This window comes from Dasypus novemcinctus, chromosome 3, assembly GCF_030445035.2.
Source record: "Dasypus novemcinctus isolate mDasNov1 chromosome 3, mDasNov1.1.hap2, whole genome shotgun sequence".
Lineage (NCBI taxonomy): Eukaryota > Metazoa > Chordata > Mammalia > Cingulata > Dasypodidae > Dasypus > Dasypus novemcinctus.
The window spans coordinates 101,382,283-101,405,504 of record NC_080675.1 but is presented as its reverse complement, the minus strand read 5'-3'; the positions used below and the strand labels follow the sequence as shown (position 1 = coordinate 101,405,504).

Genomic DNA, 23,222 nt, shown 5'->3' with positions numbered 1-23,222 from the left:
AGTTCCAATATTTATTCATAAATGTAAAATTAAAGTCCATGAGTGCAGGGACCCTTTCTGCCTTGTTCAATGCTGTATTGCCTCCTGTATTGTCTGGCACATAGAAGAGTTCAAGAAGTATTTGGTGAATGGATTTTCTAGTCATGGGGACTAAATTGTTAATGTAAGAAATGAAACAATGGCCCACATATACATACAGAAATGGCATTTAATAATACTTCTCCACAACCTTGTACTTCCAGGTAACAATCCAAGTATACATAGAAAGTAAGTATGTAGATAAGTTAAAAAATGTCCCACCCATTCTGTTACAAAAATTTGGAGTTAGGGTTTATAATTATTTAAGAAATCCTGCAGACCTGATAAAGCTTGTTGGGAGAAAAAGTCCATGTGTTTGGCTCCTCTGCCTTCTTGGAAAACACTGATGGTTTCATGAAGCTCCCAGGAATTCTTCAGAAACCAAGTGCTCAGAAAATTTTCCCATCATTTCCTAGAGGACAGTTAAAATTTGTCAGTTATTTAGGGCCTGGGGAAGATAGAGCTGCAAATATGAAATATAGACACATATTTTAAACAAAACAAAATATTAAGATCAGAATCACAGATTTGTATAGACGTGAGAAATAATTCAGAGATGAACATCAATCACTACTTTCTACTGGTAAATAATCAAGTGTGGTTAAATGACTAGCTAGTGAGTTCACAGCAACACATTCACAAAGACAGAACCAGAAGTCAAACCTCTTTTCTTCTAGTCCAAAGGTTTTTCTCTGTAATATTTATACCTGCTTAGTAGAAAATGTGATGGAAAAAGCTAGAATTATTTATAGTTTGATAGAATCACTTTAACTTAATTGGAAGTGCCCTCTTTCCCTGAGTTGTCATTTATTTTAAAATAAAATTTTCCTCCACTCCTTACTTTCTTTCACTACACATCGCTCTTACAGTCCCCCCTTAAACAACCTCGTCAGTCTTCATACAGCTCCATTTCAGAATTTATAACCACCAGCTAATCTGTGCTATCCTCTGGCTCGGGACCATAATTAAGATCTTTTTTAATGTGAACACAGCCTCACAGCCTAGGCATTGGCTGGAGACTTTAAATGTGGAGGAAAGTAATAACCAAGGAGAGGGAACCACAGCAGAATACTGGAAATTTTTTCTTTTTTTTAAAGATTTATTTATTTATTTCTCTCCCCTTTCCCCCCAGCCCCAGTTGTCTGTTCTCTGTGTCTATTTGCTGCATGTTCTTTGTCTGCTTCTGTTGTTGTCAGCGACAGAGGAATCTGTGTTTCTTTCTGTTGCATCACCTTGTTGCGTCAGTTCTCCGTGTGCACGGCACCATTCTTGGGCATTCTGTACTTTCTTTCGCGCTAGTTGGCTCTCCTTATGGGGCGCACTCCTTGAGCGTGTGGCTTCTCTACACAGGGTACACCTGCGTGGCAGGGCACTCCTTGTGTGCATCAGCCAGCTCCCCATGGGTCAAGGAGGCCCGGGGTTTGAACTGCAGACCTCCCATGTGGTAGATGGACGTCCTAACCACTGGGCCAAGTCCACTTTCTGTGAATACTGAAAATTGAAGTTTAAGATTCCCTTCTGGTTTAAAATAGCATCAGATCCTCAAACCGTGTGGGAATGATAGATCTGATATCTACTTTGTGGAAAGGAAAATGAAGTTAAAAACAAGTTGGAGACCATAAAGATCAGAAATACATGAACCTTGAAAACACCTTCATGTTACAGAGTGATTAGAAATATCAAAAAAGGAGTATGTCGTATTAATTCTATAAGTCATATTACAATTCAATGAAACTTAGAAGAAGAGGAGTGAGATGATGTAGATTAAAAAACAATATTTCAGGAAGGAGGAAATATCTGATATAAATGTTTTGGTAGAAATTTGAAGGGAGGTGAAAGGGATTGAGAGAAAGCAGGAGCAGGACCACATGTTCAGTCAGAAGATGTATATTTTTAGAATGTGGAATTGAGACCCTCTTCTTTTCTGTAACTTACCATTGCCCTGCAAGGCAAAGCTACATATAAGTTTCTTTCTAATGGGAAAGAAACTAATTGGCTGCACAGAAGACTGACCCTTGGTGTTGCTGAGACACCAATACCCAGCCCATTATTAGTTTCTCTTGGGAGCTAGATCTTTGAGTCACACTGGTTTCCCTAAGAAAGAAGTATTAAAAAACAAAAACAAAAAAACAACCACAACAAGAAACAACTGGTGATGAAACATAGGAGAAGAGGAAAGTTTGAAGTAATGTATTTGTCACTATAAAATAATCACATTTAGAGGCGTGAGGTTGGGGTATGAATTAGTTGGAATTGTTGAGAGGGAGTGAAAATCCATTCAGGGTGGACAGACATACTTCATGGATGGTGCCAGGAATGAAATTTGAAGAAATAGATTCAAGTACCTTGCTATGAAATGCCTATAATTGTCAAGTGAATCAGAATAAGCTGATTTTTCTCCTGTTATCACTTATAGCAAATGTTTACCTATGAATCTCTACATGTGCTCCCAAACTTTAGAGTGCTTCAGTAAAGCGCTCCTTTGAAGTGTTGTGACTTTTATCCTTGCTGAGTAGACTGGGTACAAGTGAAACCTGTATTTCATTGTATCAAGTTATTCCAAGACATTGGGAAAATTTATTTGAGAAAAATTTGCATATTCAAATGAAAAGGAAAAACATGTAGGGAGTTATCTAGAGCTTTGTATAACAGGAGCATGTTTACCTGAGGAGATAATCATTTGAAAGAACTGTGTCAAACCATTGAGACAAGCCTGGTGCATCTCTCTGGGTGAACCTGTCTTTATTATTGATGGATAGATAGAGAAAAGTTGATCTCCAGCTTATCAAGGAGACCTGAAAGTATCAAGGTTTTTTCTTTCCTTAGAGCTATATTTAAATTTTACTTGCTCAGAAATAAGAGGAATTGTTTACTCATAAACAGTAGCAACATGAGGAATGTTGATTCATCCTAAATTAATTTTTGAAAAGTAGTGACATCCTAAAAATTCATAAGAAAGAATATAAACTAAAGAATAATGCAGGAAGAATATTGAAGAAAAAAAAAGAAATACGAATGTATGGTCAATTGCATGAACCATAGTGTCCATATGATGAAGTAAAACAATATATTTGCTTAGGAGAAATTTCTCATGTTGGCCCCAGAGAGAGCATTTTTTGCAATGCAGTGAACAACACACAGTCCATAAAGTCATTATATCATGACAACATGCTCCTATCCTGTGTGTGCTTTTGTTTTCTGTGGGAGACAGTTGTTCCAACAGAACAGCATATCAAAATGAAGAAGGGAGGATCTAGGCCACAATAAATTTCTAGGGAGTTGTGCAGCCAGGCAAAGTCTGTGCTATGATTTGAGGACTATCCTTGGGATGCGGACCATGGGTTTTCTTGGCAGCTGGGAAGTTTCCTGGTCTAGTAGGGGAGCAGAAATTATAAACATACAGTTCACCAGATCTGGGAGTACCAGAAAGAGTCTGACAAAAGTTTTATAGGCTGCTGCAGATAAGATTGGCTCAGGCTTTGAATTGGCCTATGTCAATTTATCAATGGATTTAGCTCAGGGAATTCAGAACAGTAATGGCAGAGAAAATTAATAGATAACAGAAAAGAAAAAAAAGAAAAGAAGCAGCTCTTTAGATATATACCCCTTTGTCAAATGCAAAAAGAAAGTCCAGACACTATCAATAGATAATTCATGTGGAAAATTTTTACTTCTTGTTGGGTTAATTTATTTATTTACTGACAAATATTTATTGAGCAATTTCTATACTGTTAATACTGATGTTACAGGAGCAAACATGATAGACAACAGCCCCTGCACTCACAGAACTCACAATGTGATGGTGAAGACATATATTGATTAAGAAATTTTGAGTGTTAACAATGTTATAAAAAATGGTAATAGGAAGTGCTAATGTAATATACAATGGAAGCAGCTCTTCTAGAATCAGGTTCAGAGAAGGCTTCTCTGAAAAAATGATGTTGAAACTGAAATTTGAAGAATGAATACGTGAATGAGGCTGGAAAGGAGAACAGGAACCAGGTCTTAGATTGTCTAACCAGTTGTTAGCATTTTATTTTATTTTTTTTATTTTTTATTTTTTTTAAATTTATTTATTTATTTTATTGATTTTGTAATAATATTACATTAAAAATATATATGTGAGGTCCCATTCAACCCCACCCCTCCACCCCACCTCTCCCCCCCCCCCAGCAACACTCATTCCCATCATCATGACACATCCATTGGATTTGGGAAGTACATCTTTGGGCACCTCTGCACCTCATAGTCAATGGTCCACATCATGGCCCATACTCTCCTCCATTCCATCCAGTGGGCCCTGTGAGGATTTACAATGTCCGGTGATTGCCTCTGAAGCACCATCCAGGGCAGCTCCATGTCCCAAAGACGCCTCCACCTCTCATCTCTTCCTGCCTTTCCCCATACCCATCAGCCACCATGTCCACTTTTCCCAATCCAATGCCACCTCTTCTATGTGGACATTGGATTGGTTGTGTCCATTGCACCTCTATGTCAAGAGGAGGCTCAGATTCCACATGGATGCTGGATGCAATCCTCCCACTTTCAGTTGTAATCACTCTAGGCTCCATGGTGTGGTGGTTGTCCTTCTTCAACTCCATCTTAGCTGAGTGTGGTAAGTCCAATAAATCAGATTGTAGGTGCTGGAGTCTGTTGAGGCTCAGGACCTGGCTATCACATTGTCAGTCCAGAGATTCAAATCCCCTAAATATATCTTAAACCCCAACATTAACTGCACCTCCAGCACATTAGCATGAAAGTCTTATGAAGGAAGATCCCATCTGAGTCCAGATTCATCACACATAAACACCATTTCCAAAGAGGGGCCATCTGACCTGGTAGTTAACCCCATCGGCCATGACCATAACTCCCATGGGTCTCTTTAGCCCTCAAAGGAACCAATATCTGGGGGTTGTATCTGCTTTATCTGTCTCTCTGACTCTGCTCAGTTGTGCATGAGGGCAATCCTTCTGCCAGCCTCCAGACTCTTTTTTAGAAACTCGTAGCCATATAAACTCATTTCTCCTTTCCATTTCCCCCTTACTTTAGGTCAAACAGCATTTTAAAGTCATGTTATTTTATGTAGACAGGGATATTCTGCTGATCCGCATTGAACCTTCCGTATATGGTCATTTTCCAGTTGCATCATCAGTTGGTAGTTGATAGTGGTCCCTCGGTGCCAGGGAGGCTCATCCCCGGGTGTCATGTCCCACGCTGGGGGGAAGGCATTGCATTTACATGCTGAGTTTGGCTTCGAGACTGGCCACATTTGAGTAACATGAAGGCTGACAGGAGGAAATTCCCAGGCACAATGTTGCTCTAGGCCTTGTTCTTATTTTAGGCTTATCAGCTCACAAGCATAGTCATTAGCATCAGAGGCTCACTGTTGAACCCTCACTCCCTCCCGGTCCCCGCCGCTGTACCTGGGAGACTGTCGCTGCTCCCCTAGGGACCACGACAGAGCACCACTGGCCAGGAACCCAGTACCCCCCCTGCTGTGGTTTTTAATTGTTGCCACTATGAGTATATCCAAACATTACCATGCACCCTGGACATATGTTCTGTACAGCTCCCTGTCAGCCATATATCACCTGTCATTGGTATCCCATACCAGTATCCCTCCATTGCCATTGTTGAAACACTCTGTGATCCAGAACTCCCTGAAATTTGAAGCCCAATATAATGTCATGGTCCCTTACTAGGGAATGGCATATAGCGATGGGTTTAAAGGTTAGATAAAGAACTTGGATAAAGTTAGATAAAGAACTTAGATAAAGAATGTTGACTTGAAAAAATTCTACATCCTATCTTTTTTTTTTTCCCCCTAATTATTCAGCTTCTCTTCACAGGAGTCCTAGACCACAGCAATGCATATATATAATATACAGCACTCCCATACATCCACCACAAAACCTTTTTCCTTCCACAGCGATACTCTTATACCCTATTCACATCATATTTACTTAACGTGATGTACAGAGTCTGAGACATTAGCTTTCTAACAAGGTGACATCTGTGCTTACATTATGGTGCATAATTTAGGATACACAGTTCTTTACATTCTTAGTTATCCTATGTTTTACATTATGGTTTACATTATCAGTCTGTCATCTCCTATATGTTATGGTGTAATATTACATGTTTTATATCCATCCTTGGGTACTCTCAAGAAACTCCTCTCTTACCCCCCATTTACCTTGGTTCCACACATTTAACGTCCATTTTCCCTTCCACCTTGGTGCCCACAGTGACAGCCAACCTCCGTTTCCTGAGGAGCCACTTCCAGAGATAGATGGAATAGTGTTCAGGGCCTAACTTGCTCAACTGCCCCAATGCCCTGGGAGCCACCCTTTCTCTCGAGGGATACAGTTCCCTCTATTTGATGGCATTAGTCCTCCCCAGGATGTGGGTCCACCCCCACTCTCACTACTTGGGTTTCTACCCCATGGTGTCACCCACTCTGGCAGAATGAGCATTTAGACATTCCCCAGGAGCCCGTTCTGCATCAGACCCTCCCCTCCGAGCATTCTAAACAGGTAACCCTCTTTATTATATTTTGATATGATTTTCTCGGCATTTTACTCTCCACCAACACCTGACCCTCTCCTGTGTTCGTATGCTACCCCTCCCTCCCCCCACTTTTGGGCAATGTTACCCATCCGTCCCTCCCCAGCCACCCTCAAACCCGCAAAGCCCCAACCAAAGGCAACCCCTTGCCCCCCTTTTTTCTCTTCTTTGTGTTCATACTTACCACCATCTCGTCTTAAATTCCACACCTGCAGACATCGGCTCATATCCTTCCTCCACCCTCCGATTTCCTGTAAGCCTATCGTTCAGTCTCTTGCTATCTAGGGCAGCTTGTTTATTTCATATCATTGAGGTCATGTAGTATTTGTCCTTCAATGTCTGGGTTGCTTCACTCAACATAAGGTTCTCAAGATTCATCCATGTTATCACATGTGTTTGTAGTGTGTTTGTTCTTACAGCCGAGTAGTATTCCATTGTGTGTATATACCACATTTTATTGATCCACTCATCTGTTGATGGGCATTTGGGTTGATTCCAACTTTTGGCAATAGTGAACAATGCTGCTATGAACATTGGTGTACATATATCGGTTTGTGTCCTTGTTTTCAGTTCTGCTGGGTATATACCCAGCAGTGGTATTGCTGGGTCATATGGCAAATCTATGGATAGTTTTTTGAGAAACCGCCATACTGTCCTCCAGAATGGTTGGATCCTTCTGCATTCCCACCAGCAGTGGATGAGTGTTCCCCTTCCTTCACATCCTCTCCAGCACTTGTATTCTTCTGTTTTTTTCATAGCTGCCAATCTTATGGGTGTAAGATGGTATCTCATTGTAGTTTTGATTTGCATTTCCCTGATAGCTAGAGATTTGGAACATTTTTTCATGTGCTTTCTTGCCATTTGTATTTCTTCTTCGGAAAAGTGTCTGTTTAAGTCTTTTTCCCATTTTTTAAATGGGTTGTTTATCTTTTTATTTTCAAGATATAGAAGTTCTTTATATATGCAAGTTATAAGTTTCTTATCAGATATATGATTGCCAAATATTTTCTCCCACTGTGTGGGCTCCCTTTTTACTTTCTTGACAAACTCCTTTGAGGTGCAGAAGGCTTTAATTTTGAGGAAGTCCCATTTATCTATTAGTTCTTTTGCTGCTCGTGCTTTTGGTGAGATATTCATAAATCCATTTCCTATTACAAGGTCCTGTAGATGTTTCCCTACACTGCTTTCTAAGGTTTTTATTGTCTTGGCTCTTATATTTAGGTCTTTGATCCATCTTGAGTTGATCTTTGTATAAGGTGTGAGATGGTAATCCTCTTTCATTCTTCTACATATGGCTATCCAGTTCTCCAGACACCATTTGTTGAATAGGCCACTCTCTCCCAGTTGAGAGGGTTTGGTGGCTTTATCGAATATTATGTGGCTGTATATGTGAGGTTCTATATCAGAGCTTTCATTTCGATTCCATTGGTCTATGTGTCTCTCCTTATGCCAATACCATGCTGTTTTCACCACCGTAGCTTTGTAGTATGTTTTGAAGTCAGGTAGTGTGATTCCTCCAATTTTGTTTTTCTTTTTCAGTATGTCTTTGGCTATTCAGGGTCTCTTTCCTTTCCAAATAAATTTCATAGTTAGTTTTTCTAGTTCCTTAAAGAAGGCTGCGTTGATTTATATTGGGATTGCATTGAATGTGTAGATCAGTTTTGGTAGGATAGACATCTTAATAATGTTCAGTCTTCCTATCCATGAACAAGGAATAGTCTTCCATTTATTCAGGTCTTCTTTGATTTCCTTTAACAATCTTGTATAGTTCTCGGTGTATAAGTTATTTACCTCTTTAGTTAAATTTATTCCTAAGTATTTGATTTTTTTATTTACTATTGTGAATGGTATTTGTTTCTTGATTTCCTCCTGATCTTGCTCATTATTGGTGTACAGAAATGCTACTGATTTTTGCGCATTGATCTTATAACCTGCGACTTTACTAAACTCATTTATGAGTTCTAGAATCTTCGTTGTAGATCTCTCAGGGTTTTCTATGTATAGGATCATGTCATCTGCAAATAATGAAATTTTGACTTCTTCCTTTCCAATTTGAATGTCTTTTATTTCTGGTTCTTGCCTCAGTGCTCGAGCAAGTACTTCTAAGACAATGTTAAATAGGAGCGGAGACAGTGGGCATCCTTGTCTTGTTCCTGAGTTTAGAGGGAAGGAGTCTAGGATTTCTCCATTGTAAACAATATTGGCTTTAGGTTTCTCATATATACTCTTTATCATGTTCAAAAAATTTCCTTGTATTCCAATCTTTTGGAGTGTTTTTATCAAGAAAGGGTGCTGTATTTTGTCAAATGCTTTTTCTGCATCAATAGATATAATCATGTGATTTTTTTCCTTCAATCTATTTATATGGTGTATTACGTTGATTGATTTTCTTATGTTGAACCATCCTTGCATACCTGGGATGAATCCCACTTGGTCGCGGTGTATAATACGTTTAATGTGTTGTTGAATATGATTAGCAAGTATTTTGTTAAGTATTTTTGCGTCTAGGTTCATTAGAGAAATTGGTCTGTAATTTTCCTTTCTTGTGATGTCTTTGTTTGGCTTTGGTACTAGGGTAATGTTGGCATCATAGAAGGAGTTGGGTAATGTTCTTTCTGCTTCGATTTTTTGGAATAGTTTCAGCAGGATTGGTGTCAGTTCTTTCCAGAATGTTTTGTAGAATTCACCTGTGAAGCCATCTGGCCCTGGGCTCTTCTTAGTTGGGAGATTTTTAATAACTGATTCTATCTCTCTGCTTGTGATTGGTTTGTTAAGATCATCAATTTCTTCTTTCGTCAATATGGGCTGCTTATGTGTTTCTAGGAATTTGTCCATTTCCTCTAGATTGTCATTTTTGTTGGAATATAGTTTTTCAAAATATCCTCTTATGATAGTCTTTATTTCTGTGGGGTCAGTGGTGATATCGCCTTTCTCATTTCTTATTTTGTGTATTTGCATCTTCTCTCTTTTTTTCTTTGTTAGTGTTGCTAAAGGTTTGTTAATTTTGTTAATCTTCTCAAAAAACCAGCTCTTGGTCTTGTTTATCTGTTCAAGTGCTTTCTTATTTTCTGTTTCATTTAGTTCTGCTCTTATCTTTGTTATTTCCTTCCTTCTTCTTCCTGTTGGGTTACTTTGTTGTTGTTTTTCTAATTCCTTCAAATGTGCAGTTAGTTCTTCAATTTTTGCTCTTTCTTCTTTTTTGATATATGAATTTATGGCTATAAACTTCCCTCTCAGTACTGCTTTTGCTGCATCCCATAAATTTTGGTATGTTGTGTTCTCATTATCATTTGTTTCAAGGTAGTCATTGATTTCTTTTGAGATTTCCTCTTTGACCCACTGTTTTTCTAAGAGTGTGCTGTTTAACTTCCAAATCGTGGTGTGAAATCTGGGCTTCTGTCCCTTGCAAATCTCCAGCTTGACTCCACTGTGGTCAGAGATAATGTTTTGTATGATTTCAATCTTTCTGAATTCATTCAGCCTTTCTTTGTGGCCTAGCATATGATCTATCTTGGAGAATGATCCATGTGCGCTTGAGAAAAATGTATATCCTGCTGTGTTTGGGTGTAGCGATCTATATATGTCTATTAGATCCAGCTTCTCTAATATACTATTCAGATGTTTTGTTTCTTTGGTGATTCTCTTTTGAGATATTCTGTCCAGAGTTGATAGTGGTGTATTAAAATCCCCCACTATAATTGTAGATGTATCTATTCTTTCACTTAGTTTTTCCAGTGTTTGCCTGACGTATTTAGAGGCACCCTTGTTAGGGGCATAGATATTTATGATTGTTCGATCTTCTTGACAGATTTTCCCTTTCACTAAAATGTAGTATCCTTCTTTGTCTCTCACAATTGCTTCACATTTAAAGTCTATTTTGTCTGATATTAATATAGCTACTCCTGCCTTTTTTTGGTTATTGTTAGCTTGTATGATTGTTTTCCAGCCATTCACTTTCAATCTCCATGCGTCTCTGGGTCTAAGATGTGTCTCTTGTAGACAGCATATGGATGGGTCATATTTCCTTATCCAATGTCCCAGTCTGAATCTTTTGATAGGTGAGTTTAATCCGTTGACATTCAGTGTTATTACTATCAAGGAATTATTTGTGTTAGCCATATTTTGATTGGATTTGTGTTTGTCATATTTTGTTTGTATATTTTTTTTTGTCTTTTTTGTTGTTGTTGGTCTTATACTCTCCTCCAACTCTGCCTTTCCTGTTTTTTCCTTTCTTCCTGCAGAACTCCCTTTAGAATTTCTTGAAGGGGAGGTTTCTTGTTGGTATACTCTTTCAGTTTCTGTTTGTCTGCGAATATTTTGAACTCTCCATCATGTCTGAATGCTAGTTTAGCTGGATAGAGTATTCTTGGTTGGAAATTTTTTCCCTTTAGTACCTTGACTATATCATACCACTGCCTTCTTGCCTCCATGGTTTCAGAAGAGAAATCAGCACTTAATCTAATTGAGCTTCCCTTGTATGTGATGGTTTTCTTTTCTCTTGCTGCTTTTAGGATTTTCTGTTTGTCTTGAGCATTGGATAATTTGACAAGTATATGTCTTGGGGTGGGCCTGTTGGGTTTTATGACTTGTGGAGTGTGCTGTGCTTCTTGGATATGTACATATGTCTCTTTCAGTAGATTTGGGAAATTTTCAGCCATTATTTCCTGCAACACTCCTTCTGACACCTTTCCCTTCTCTTCACCTTCTGGATTGCCTATAATATGTATGTTTGAGCGTTTTGCATTGTCATTCAGGTCCCTAAATCCTAATTGGATTTTTTCTATCTTCTTATTGACCCCTTCTACTATCTGTTTGATTTCTGATGTACTGTCTTCCACATCACTAATTCTCTGCTCTGTCTCTTCTAGTCTGCTGATATTTGCTGCAAGTGTATTTTTGATTTCTTGAACTATGGTGTTCATTCCCATCATATCTGTTATGTTTTTGCGTATGTCTGCAATTTCCCCTCCAAGTGATGTCTTCATGTTGTTAACCTCTTTCATTACTTCGTCAAATTTGTCGGTGATAAATGTTCTGAGATCTTTCATTGCTTGTGCCAAGTTTTGCTCCCCTTTGTGATTATTGGTTTGTTGATTGGATTCAGCCATGTTTTCCTGATTACTGGTTTGGTTTGTAGATTTTTGTTGCTTTCTGGTCATCTCTTTATTTTGACGGATTTAATCAGTTCCTTAGCTTCTTTGTCTGCTCTTGGAGGTTAATTAGCTGTTATTTTTGCATAGGTGTTATATCTTCTCTTTGTCACTTTTTTCTTCTTATTCTAGTTACTTGTTGTTGGTTAAGTTCACTTTAAAGGAAAGTATTAGTGTTGGGGAAAGGCAATTGTGTAAGCAAGGGAAAAGTGTAAAGTCGTATTGGTGATATATGTTAACAAAGCAAGAATATGAGATCTGGGAGGATGGAGGTTAGATTCATGTAAATTGTGTAGAGTTATAGCAGTAGGTAGAGTACCTATTATGAGGTAGATGATTGAATATGGGAGGAATATGGTATGAGCTAAAAAGCTATTGATTTCGTGAGAGAGGGAAAGAGAAAAGAAAGGTAATAGTTTCAAGAGTGGATAACAGACAGAAAACAAAACATAGGTATTAGAAATTAAGACTTAGACCCTTTGTGGATCGAAGAAAGGGAGGTGGGAGGTGGAATATAGGAGAGCCAGTAGATGGTGGCGGATATCAAGATGTAGGGGAAAGAGGATAGTGTAGGTAGCCTAAATCAGTTCACACAGAAATGAGGCAGTGAAGGATGAGAAAACCCAGTGAATGTGAGGTGTTTCCTGCCGCACCTATTGTATAATTGAGTTAAAATAAACTAAGTAGAATATGAGGGACAAGAGGGAGAGAGACAACAGGAAAAAAAGGGGAAAAAAAGGGGGGGGAGGAAGGGACGAGAGGAAGAAAGGAAAAGAGGGTGGGCAAGGGGTGGGGAACAGGTAGGGGAAAGAAAATAAAAATAAAAAAAAAACCAGATATACACGAACCAGAATTAAAACACCCACTACACAGCACCTACCACAAAAAAAAAAAAAAAACCCTTAAATAACTGAGTAAAAAAAGACTTTGGGGGATACGCTGTGAGAGAAGACTAGGGGATAATGCGGTGTTAGCAATCAGGAAATTGAAAAAAGTAAAGAATAAGTCAAAATGAAAATAAAAACAAAACAAAATGAAACGATAAAGAAAAAATGCTGACATTGAAGGCTAGGGCATTTAAGGACCTCAGATGGACCTCAGTGCGTGATGGATTCAGGGATGGAAAGTCTGAGATATTGAGGACTCAAGAGGTGTGAGTCTCTGTAGTGTGGGCCACCAGAATTTAGGGAATTCAGACCTGGCAGCCTCCAATCTCATCAACAGGAAGCCTGGGAGCCCCACAGTGTAACACAGCCCTCAGGGATCCCCACAGCTGGGTGCCAACCCTATGGGGGAAGTCAGATCCGCAAACTCTATATTGTGACTGAACCCTGCAATTCACTTTGCTGGGCTCATTAGTACGTTATCCTTCACTTCAGCTTTTGGACAGCTCCCGTCCTGTGATTCCAAACCACTGCCACTAGAGGGCGCCTCTACACCGCAGCCACTTTACTAGTACAGATCCGAAGCCCGGCCAGTGACGCGGAAAACAGATTCTAATACCAGAATTCTCAAGCTTCGCAGAATATTCCCTAATCGGCTTCCAGACGTGTCCCCCCCCCCTTGCCACAGCCTAGATCAATTTTCCAATTACTTCTCTTTATTGCCTACAGCCTATTTGGGTTGCAGAACGGTTGCCCGGCTTTTGGGGGCAGGGCTTCAGGCGGAAGCGCTATTGTTTATATTCGCACTCAAAAGTTTCTCCCGCTTCACAACAAAACACCGTCTATCTTCTGAAATCGATCCACAAAGGCGATCTGTCACATCAACCTGTCAACAGCTCACCCAGAGCTCCCGAACTCCTTAGCCCTTCAGAGCCATCCAAAAGCGGAACCCCAGGACAGGACCGCGGTTCCCCCCACCCCCAACAGGGAGGAGCCCATGCGCGGGTCTCACCTGCGGGCAATAGAACCCAAATTATATCTACTAGACCAATCCTCTCCTTTACCTTTCCACCCAATCGATGTCCCGACACTTCTGCCCTGCAAAAATCCCGAAAAAGCCTCGCCTTGGAGAACCTGCCGCTGCGCCCAGCCGTCTCTTCCCGGGACAGACCACAAAGGCAAGTTTACTCAGCGACCATCTTGTCTCCTCCAGCATTTTAATTTAACAGCAGTGGCAAGCCTGTGAAGGGTGTTAAGCAAGAGAATCACATGGTCAGATTTACATTTTATAAGATCTCTCTTACTGAAGTATAGATAAGAGGAATAAAGATAATTGTGCTTTGAAGAGGGATGACCATGTAGGTGACTTAATTATCTATTCCAAAAATGACATGTGAAGCCTTATACAAGGTTGGGGACTTTGGAGAAGAAAATAAGAGGACAGATTCAAGAGGTGTTAGAAGTTAGAATTAACAGTGTTTGCTGATTTATTGAATATTGGAGATAAGAGAGAGAGAGGAGATAGTATGACTCTCAGGGTTTTGGTTGAGCAACTGGGTAAATGGTGGTGCCATTTATTGTGACTGAAAACCCTGAAAGGAGAACAGATTTGAGGAGGAGTTCAGTTTCAGATTTGTTAAATGGAAAGCGATTGTGAGGAATCCAAATTGGTATGCAGTTGGGTATGTGTATCTAGTGCTTAAGAAATTAGTACATGGTTTAAGAGTCCCTAGCATGTGGATTGTGATAATAGCCATGGAAATAAATGATATTAGTTAGGAACAGAATATAAAAAAAGGCTAAAGATGAAATTTTGAGCAAAACTAGTACTGGTATTTGGGCAAATGAGGGAGACTCAACAAAGGACAATGGGAAGGAATCACCCAAGAGCAAGGAGGAAAACTAGAGAACTATGGTGTTTCAGAAGGCTGGGAGAATACCTGAGGGAAAGGATGGTTAGCAATGATTAAGAGAAGAAATTCCTGTCCAGATGAATTGCAAGGCAACAGAAAGAAACAGGGTTGATTTATTTACACAGAAGCCAGAGATATTATTGGAAATGTTCCAGGAGAATTGTAGAATAAAATAACAAGTGCATTAATTTCTTTTATTGAACAATGTTTGTTTCCAGATCAGTAGAAACAAATACACGAACAATTTTTGTGTGACTTCAATAAAGCTTTTAATTCCAAATGTGGAAATCCTCAATGAAATAAAAACTGTCTCCCCATGTTTGGCTTTACACATATCCAAGACTAATAAACACAGCTGCAGAAGTTCTGGGAGATCTTTTGCCTGACCAGGAAACCATATTCAAAGGAATCAGCCCTCTAAACATATATCTTTAGGTTATTATTTTCCTGTGAAAGAACTGTTCTCCCTAAGTCCTTTTTGAGGAAAAAAAAAAAGTGCTAATTGAATATTGGAAGGTCTTCAGTTTTAGAATAATAGGGAAGCACAGAAATGTGCAAAAAACTTTTTTCTGTATCTATCTAAAATATTGATATTATTAAAGAAATTTGTTTTCCACCTGAAATCATTCAAATATAAACACAAAATTAAAATAGCATCATAAACTAATCAAAGCTCAAGGCAAAGGCAAATCTGAGTTCAGGTCTTAGCAAAGATTTTCATCTTTGCTAATTTAAAAGGAAATTAAAATAGAAATTAAAAAATATACTTTATTTTTTTATGATTTATCTAAGCTCACTTTTATCTATTGGATTCATAGCTCACTATGAGAAATATTTGTCTATCTAATGAGCTATTACCAACTGAAGGTAATTACAATTAGCAAGTCCCAGAAAATGTCACTTGGGAACTGGCATTTGAATGTCATGTTTATTCCAGGAAATCAGCTTACTTTTCTATTCTCATCTCTCTTCTCAGTGGAAGTAGGCAAAATCAAACAATTTTCTGTGGTTGGTAATTTGTCATCTCTGACATGTACACCTTTGTTATGCTATCTTCCCAAGTAGTTGCTCTTAGCAGATGACTACCATGTGACTTTCAATGTTCTTGGCGAGCCGGAAGCATCTTGTACTCTTGGTCTGCACCATTCGTTATGAGATCGCACTAAAACCCACAATCTGTCTGTTCAGTCTTCTCATGGCTGTTTTCATGTCTTTGTTCTTTAATGTATATATGGCAGGATTCAAGACAGGAGTGATAGAAAAGCCGATGATGAATAAATATTTATCCAGTGATGTTGTAGGGAAAGGCCACATATAGAGAAACATGCATGGCATAAAAAACAACATCATAACAGAGATGTGAGCTGACGACGTGACAAATGCTTTGGATAAGTCTCCCAAAAAATGGTTCCAGACAGTGACCAAAATGAAGATACAGGATATAATTAAAGAGAAGAAGATGGCCCTGGATATAAGCCCACTATTAGCAATGATTACAAACTCTAGTTTGTAAGTGTCTACACATGCAAGTTTCATAACCTGTGGAAAATCACAGTAAAAACTGTCAACTTTCTTAGGGCCACAGAAAGGCAAGTTTATGACAAAAACAAACCGAGAAACAGCATGGATCATCTTTCCTATCCAGGCAGCCACTACAAAGGAAATACACATTTGGGGACTCATGATAGTCAGGTAATGGAGAGGCTTACAGAGTGCAGTGTACTTGTCATATGCCATGGCAATGAGCAGCACCATCTCAACTCTCCCCATGACATGAATTAAAAATATCTGTATCACACATTTTGAAAAAGAAATGAAGTTGCATTCAGTGAAAAGGTCAGAGATCATTTTAGGGATGGTGGTAGAGGAAAGACCCAGATCAAGAAGAGAGAGGTTGGCCAATAGATAGTACATGGGGGAGTGCAAATGAAAGTCAATAACTGTGAGCACAATGCAGAGGTTTCCCAGTATAATCCCCATGTAGAACACAGTGAAGAACCAAAAGAGGAAAAGATGAATCTCTCACGAGCTTGAAAACCCAGTCAATACAAATTCAGACACCACAGAGTCATTTACTCCATCCATTGACTCAATCAGTAGTGAAAAGGTTTAAGTATCCTGAAGGCAAAAAGTAAGGAAGAATGTAGAAATAAGGGCACTAAATGTTGATGTGTTGTTTACCCATCAACAATTTTGTGGAAAATATGTTGAAAGCACCAAAATGTGAGGTTAGGAAAAGGACAGATAAGGAAGATGAGAGGAAAATAAATAAATAGGAGAAATGAGATAATTTTAAGTTAGAAAAGAGAGGCAACAAAAGAAATCACATTGGAATAACCATGTAGGGTGGAGGAATTAGGAGGCAAAGAGGCTTACATTAGGTAATATTCCCATGACTGTGTGCTTTTTTGCATGCTTATTGTATAGTACCTATGGCTTCTTCAGGCTTGCCTGTATATAATTCAACAAAATATTTACCATGTCATGTATAGTCTCCTTTATTTGGAATGTTCAAACTCAAATTAGTCAGCACATACTCTTAAAGAACATACTTTGATCATTCTTTTTACTTCATTATTCCTAAGTAATCTCAGGCATTAATCACACATAGAGTAGTGATCAGCTAATGAGGGAAAGGACAATGAATCTAAGAGGGGCAGTAACACAAAATGCAAAGGCTTGCTCCTCTGATATTTTACAACACTTATGGCTTCAACCAGTCACTTGTTGGAAAATTAAACTCACTTTAAATGACCAAAAAAGGGGCATTTAAGCACCTTACTAGAGTTTTGGTGCTTTTGAGGGTATTGCTTTAGGCTTAGTGATTTTGGTAATTCAAACACGGACCTAAGAAGTAAAGATATTTTCCCTGAAACAAAATATTTAATCATAATACACTGATAACATGTAAAAACTACAGAGCCTCAGAGGGTCATCAAGATAAAATTCATACAAACTGGTTTTCAAATATTTGAGTCTTAATGCTACTAAAATTTTATTTACCAGTAAGAAAACGTTATCAATAAATTTTTATAGAGAATATCTCTTATCATCACATATAAGGAGAAAGTTTGCAAAAGTCTATCTATAACATATTTAGTCAGATAAGATTGACTGAAGTAATATATCTAAGAGAAAAGCTAAAAATGTGTGGTGAAATCAGACTTACTGTAACTCCAAATATTACTGAGTTGTGATTACGTGTTTAATGAAGCTCCCATCTTTTGTTCGTGACATGTCAGGAATTGGTTCTAACACTTACCTAGCTAATTCTAAAACTTTAAGTTCATGTTAAGGGCAGTGAGAGAAGAGGTTCTTTCAATAGGTTGAAAGAAAAGAAAATAAATGTAGTTTTTTGTTTTCTTAGAAAATATTAAAAATCAGAAATTCTCCTGAGTCTGAGTCCCATAAGATTTGGTTGCTGCTCCTGCTGGATATTTTGGCTTTAACACTCTAAGCTTGTGAACTCACCTTTTCAAACACATCATGCAGAAAATAAGAGATTTTGTGTTTCCTGACTTCACAGTGAATGACAATTTCCACTCCCTTAAGGGGCCAAGAACGACTGACCATCCTAAGAATGAAGTATAAAGAAGTTCAGCCTTTCCAACCTAATTCACCCAAGTCCTGTTTACAGATATACCTTATTCATCGATTTTTCTTTTTATTTCTACTCATAACCATCTTAGGTCCCTTGTAAAAATTGCCCATTTCAGAAGGATGGACAGCAATTCCATCAAGCCACGTACCTCTTAATCATTCTCCCATAACTTTGAATCCATACATTGACTAATGTTATCAAATGTTTCGTAAAATATACCATGCCTAAGAAACCAACTCCATCAATCCATATATGAGGGCTGATGATTACTTCCCCTGGTATAATCTTTTAGGAGCATGGGTAAGAATGCAATAGGTAAGACATGGACATATTTTTCTCCCACAATGGTAAACATAATTTATCATACAAATGATGATGGAAGTCATGAGAAAGACAAGATCCTTGAAACTGCAGCTCACCAAAGAAGACATCATAAATATATTGTTTTAGAAATATCTCCTTCTCCAGACATAATATAATTTAGTGATTAAATTGGTAAGACTAGAGTTGAGAGTACTGGAATAACAGGAGATAGAAAGAAAGCAAAGGAGTGGAAGAGAAAGATAGAAAGTGGAAAGGAAAGGGCATAAAATAGAGATCACTACAGGTTTCTTAACATTAGGAGGATTGTCTTGACCTACCTGCTCTGTTCTAGGGTGTGCAGCCCCGTAGATAATTTCTATTTCTCCTTTGTTGTGTAATCACTTCCAAAATGAAAGTATTTAATTTTCTTACTGATGAGAATACAATTAATTAGTAATACTAGATGTTGGTGACCTATTGATGCTTCTGAGATCCCTAATAATCAGACCTTTATTGATTTCTCCTAGGAACAAAGTCTCTGAGTCATACTGTTTTCCCAAGAGAAAAATATCAGAGGAGTTATTTGGTGATGAGACACAAGGAAAGAAGAAAGGTGTAAGAATATCTCTGAATTGATTGAGATAACTTGATGGAGGATGGGGAAAAAGTTCCAATTAGGAGAGGAACTATGGGGTCACTGACTTGTATTTATGGAGTTGACGGAGAGTAAGAAGTCATCCATAATAGATTCAGATGTCTTCATTGTTGGAGCAGAGTGCAGGGTCAATGAACCTAGTATAGCAATTTTTTTTCCAGAAACAAGCAAGAGACTTTATGCAAGAGAAATATATCCACAAGCATTCTTGATTCTTCCCATCTGACTCATTTTATTTATTAACAGCACTTCAGAAATTTATCATATAACTCTGAAATGTGTTGTATAATTTAATAAATAATAAAATATATCTTTGTGCAGTTGTTCTTTCCTTGAAACATATTTAATTCTGACTGAATGGGGAATATTTTGAGGCAGTCTCAGTTTCTCCAAGCTCAAATCCAGTACCAGTGGTTTGATGACTGAGTTCTCCCATCTTTCTACCAGCAAGCTGTTGCTTTTATTTTAGTCCTCCTCCTTCTCTTGATCTTGTGGCCTCCTCCCTCTTTTCTGTCCAGCAGAGTCTGGGGACATCTCACTGTTCCCCTTGCCACAAGCACCCCAGATGACAGGAGTCCACAATAAGACCACCATTACTCATGAAGTGAATAGAAGGTAAACATTAAACAGAATCAGCTTGAAGCAGTTTAAGGAAACGTGGAGTCAGAGAGGAAGAATCATTCATCATTCTCATTCCTCATTCAACACTTATTTACAGATTATCTATGTGCCAAGTACTCATCTTGGTGATATGAACAAAATCTCTGCCTTTGTGGAATTTGAGGAGTGGGGGTGGAAAGATAATATGTAACAGCAGTAAAAAATAAATCATACAGCATTTTAAAAGGTGATAGGTGGTATTGGAAAGAGAAATCAAACAGATTAATTTAAAAACAGTACATCATGATTTACTTTTCTACATATAACTACCTCACTCCTCAATGAAATTGTGTCAATTAAAATAAAAATATATACATATGAGTAAAGAGAAAGAGAAAACCCACTTATGAAACCCTAACCCCAAAAATAAGATTAACTTTTTGGAACATTTTGGTGTATAATTTATTTCTTTTTGCATATATATTATAAAATTGTACCTTGGGGCCTTTTTTTGTTATCTGAGGATTTTCATTCAGTGACATATTATGGACTTTTGCTAAGAAATACATTTATATAATATAAAACAAATGACTGTAAATTAAATCACTGCAAACTGAATGAAGGAAAGGACTGTGTCTATTGTTTTCATCTTTGCATCCCCAACATGTACCACTGCTGCATGTGAAGTAATTTTTGAAATAAAGGACAAAAAGTGGCACTTTGTTCCAGTTTACAGTGTTTTAACTACCAGTTACAGAGACATAGTTTGTGTTTTGACTATTTGCATTATTTATCCTTTCAAACTGACAGTTTGAACTGCTGTATTTATTAATTTAAAAATTATAATAGTTCATGTTTAATGAGTATCAATGCCTTGATTAACGTGAAGTACAGGGGGGTGGGGCGAGATGGTGGCTGAGTGAGCTTACCTGATAATCTCTCCACCAAAGAAGTGGCTGGGCAGCATTGGAGGTTCTTCGGGACCAGGCTGTTTTGGGATTTTTGCAGGGCAGGAGGTGTCTGGACATCGATTTGGTGGGAAGTCACTGCAGGGAACACCTCACATTTGCAGGATTTACTCATCCTCTGCTGCCTCATTTCTGTGTGAATTGATTTTGGCTACCTACATTATCCCTTTCCCCTACATCTTGATATCCTCCATCATCTACTGTCTCCTCTATATCTCACCTCCCTTTCTTTGATCCCCAAAGTGTCTAACTCTTAATTTCTAATACCTTTGTTTTGTTTTCTGTCTTTTATCCACTCTTGAAACTATTGCCTTTCTTTTCTCTTTCCCTCGCTCATGAAAACAATAGCTTTTTAATTCATACCATATTGCTCCCATATTCACTCGACTACCTCATTATAGGTACTCTACTACTGCTATAACTGTAAACAACTTACATGAATCTCATATCCATCCTCCCAGATCTCATATTGTTGCTCTGTTAAAATTTATCACCAATACTACTTTACACTTTTTACTTGCTTACACAATTGCCTTTCCCTGGCCCTAATATATCCTTTAAAGTGACCTCAACCAGCAATAAGAAATTAGAATAAGAAGAACAAAGTGACAAAGAGAAGATATTACACTTATGCAAAAACAACAGCTAATTAATCCCCAGCACTAGACAAAGAAGCTAAGGAACTGATTAAACCCGTCAAGATAAAATGATGACCAGACAGCAACAAAAACCTACAAACCAAACCAGTAATCAGGAAAACATGGCTGAATCCAATGAACAAACTAAAAACCAGGAAGGGGAGCAGAACTTCGCACAAGTAATTAAAGATTTCAGAACACTTATCACCAAAAAATTTAATGAAGTAAAGGAAGATGTTAACAACATGAAGACAACACTTGGAGGGGAAATTGCAGACATATGCAAAAAGATAACAGATATGATGGGAATGAACACCACAGTTCAAGAAATCAAAAATACACTTGCAGCAAATATCAGCAGACTAGAAGAGGCAGAGCAGAGAATTAGTGATGTGGAAGACAGTACATCGGAAATCAAACAGATAGTAGAATTGGTCGATAAAAAGGTAGAAAAAATCCAGCTAGGACTTAGGGACCTGAATGACAATACAAAATGCTCAAACATATGCATATAGGCATCCCAGAAGGAGAAGAGAAGGGAAAGGGGTCAGAAGGAGTGTTGCAGGAAATAATGGCTGAAAACTTCCCAAATCTACTGAAAGAGACAGATGTACATATCCAAGAAGCACAGCACACCCCAATCATCATAAACCCCAACAGGCCCACCCCAAGACATATACTTGTCAAATTATCCAACGCTCAAGACAAAGAGAAAATTCTAAAAGCAGCAAGAGAAAAGAAAACCATCACATACAAGGGAAGCTCCTTAAGATTAAGTGCTGATTTCTCATGTGAAACCATGGAGGCAAAAAGGCAGTGGTATGATATAGTCAAGGTACTAAAAGAAAAAAATTTCCAACCAAGAATACTCTATCCAGCTAAACTAGCATTAAAAATGATGGAGAGTTCAAAAAATTCACAGATAAACAGAAACTGAAAGAGTATGCCAACAAGAAACCTCCCCTTCAAGAAATTCTAAAGGGAGTTCTGCAGGAAGAAGGGAAAAAACAGGATAGGCAGAATTGGAGGAGAGTGTAAGAGCAACAAAAAAGACAAAAAGAGAAGGGAAAACAAACAAACAAAAAAATATGACAAACACAAGTCCAATCAAAATATGGCTAACATAAATAATTCCTTGAAAGTAATAACACTGAATGTCAATGGATTAAACTCACCTATCAAAAGATTCAGACTGGGACATTGGATAAGGAAATACGACCCATCTATATGCTATCTACAAGAGATACATCTTAGACCCAGAGACTCATGGAGGCTGAAAATGAATGGTTGGAAAACAATCATACAAGCAAACAATAACCAAAAAAAGGCACGAGTAGCTATATTAATATCAGAGAAAATAGACTTTAAATGCAAAACAATTGTGAGAGACAAAGAAGGATATGACATTTTAGTGAAAGGGACAATCTGTCAAGAAGAATGAACAATCATAAATATTTATGCTGCTAACAAGGGTGCCTCTAAATATGTGAGGCAGACGCTGGAAAAGCTAAGTGAAAGAATAGATGCATCTACAATTATAGTGGGGGATTTTAATACACCACTATCAACTCTGGACAGAACATCTGAAAAGAGAATCACTAAAGAAACAAAATATTTGAACAGTATATTAGAGGAACTGGATCTAATAGACATATACAGATCATTACACCCAAACACAGCAGGATATACATTTTTCTCAAGTGCACATGGATCATTCTCCAAGATAGACCATATGCTAGGCCACAAAGAAAAGCTTAATGAATTCAGAAAGATCGAAATCATACAAAATAATATCTCTGACCACAGTGGAGTGAAGCTGGAAATTTGCAAGGGCCAGAGGCCCAGATTTCACACCATGATTTGGA

General features: G+C 38.1%; 1 pseudogene; it reads right to left on the bottom strand.

Moving 5' to 3' along the window:
- Positions 1-11,624: 11,624 nt before the first annotated feature.
- On the bottom strand, positions 11,625-16,677 carry LOC101437970 (olfactory receptor 4F15-like; annotated as a pseudogene).
- Positions 16,678-23,222: the final 6,545 nt, after the last annotated feature.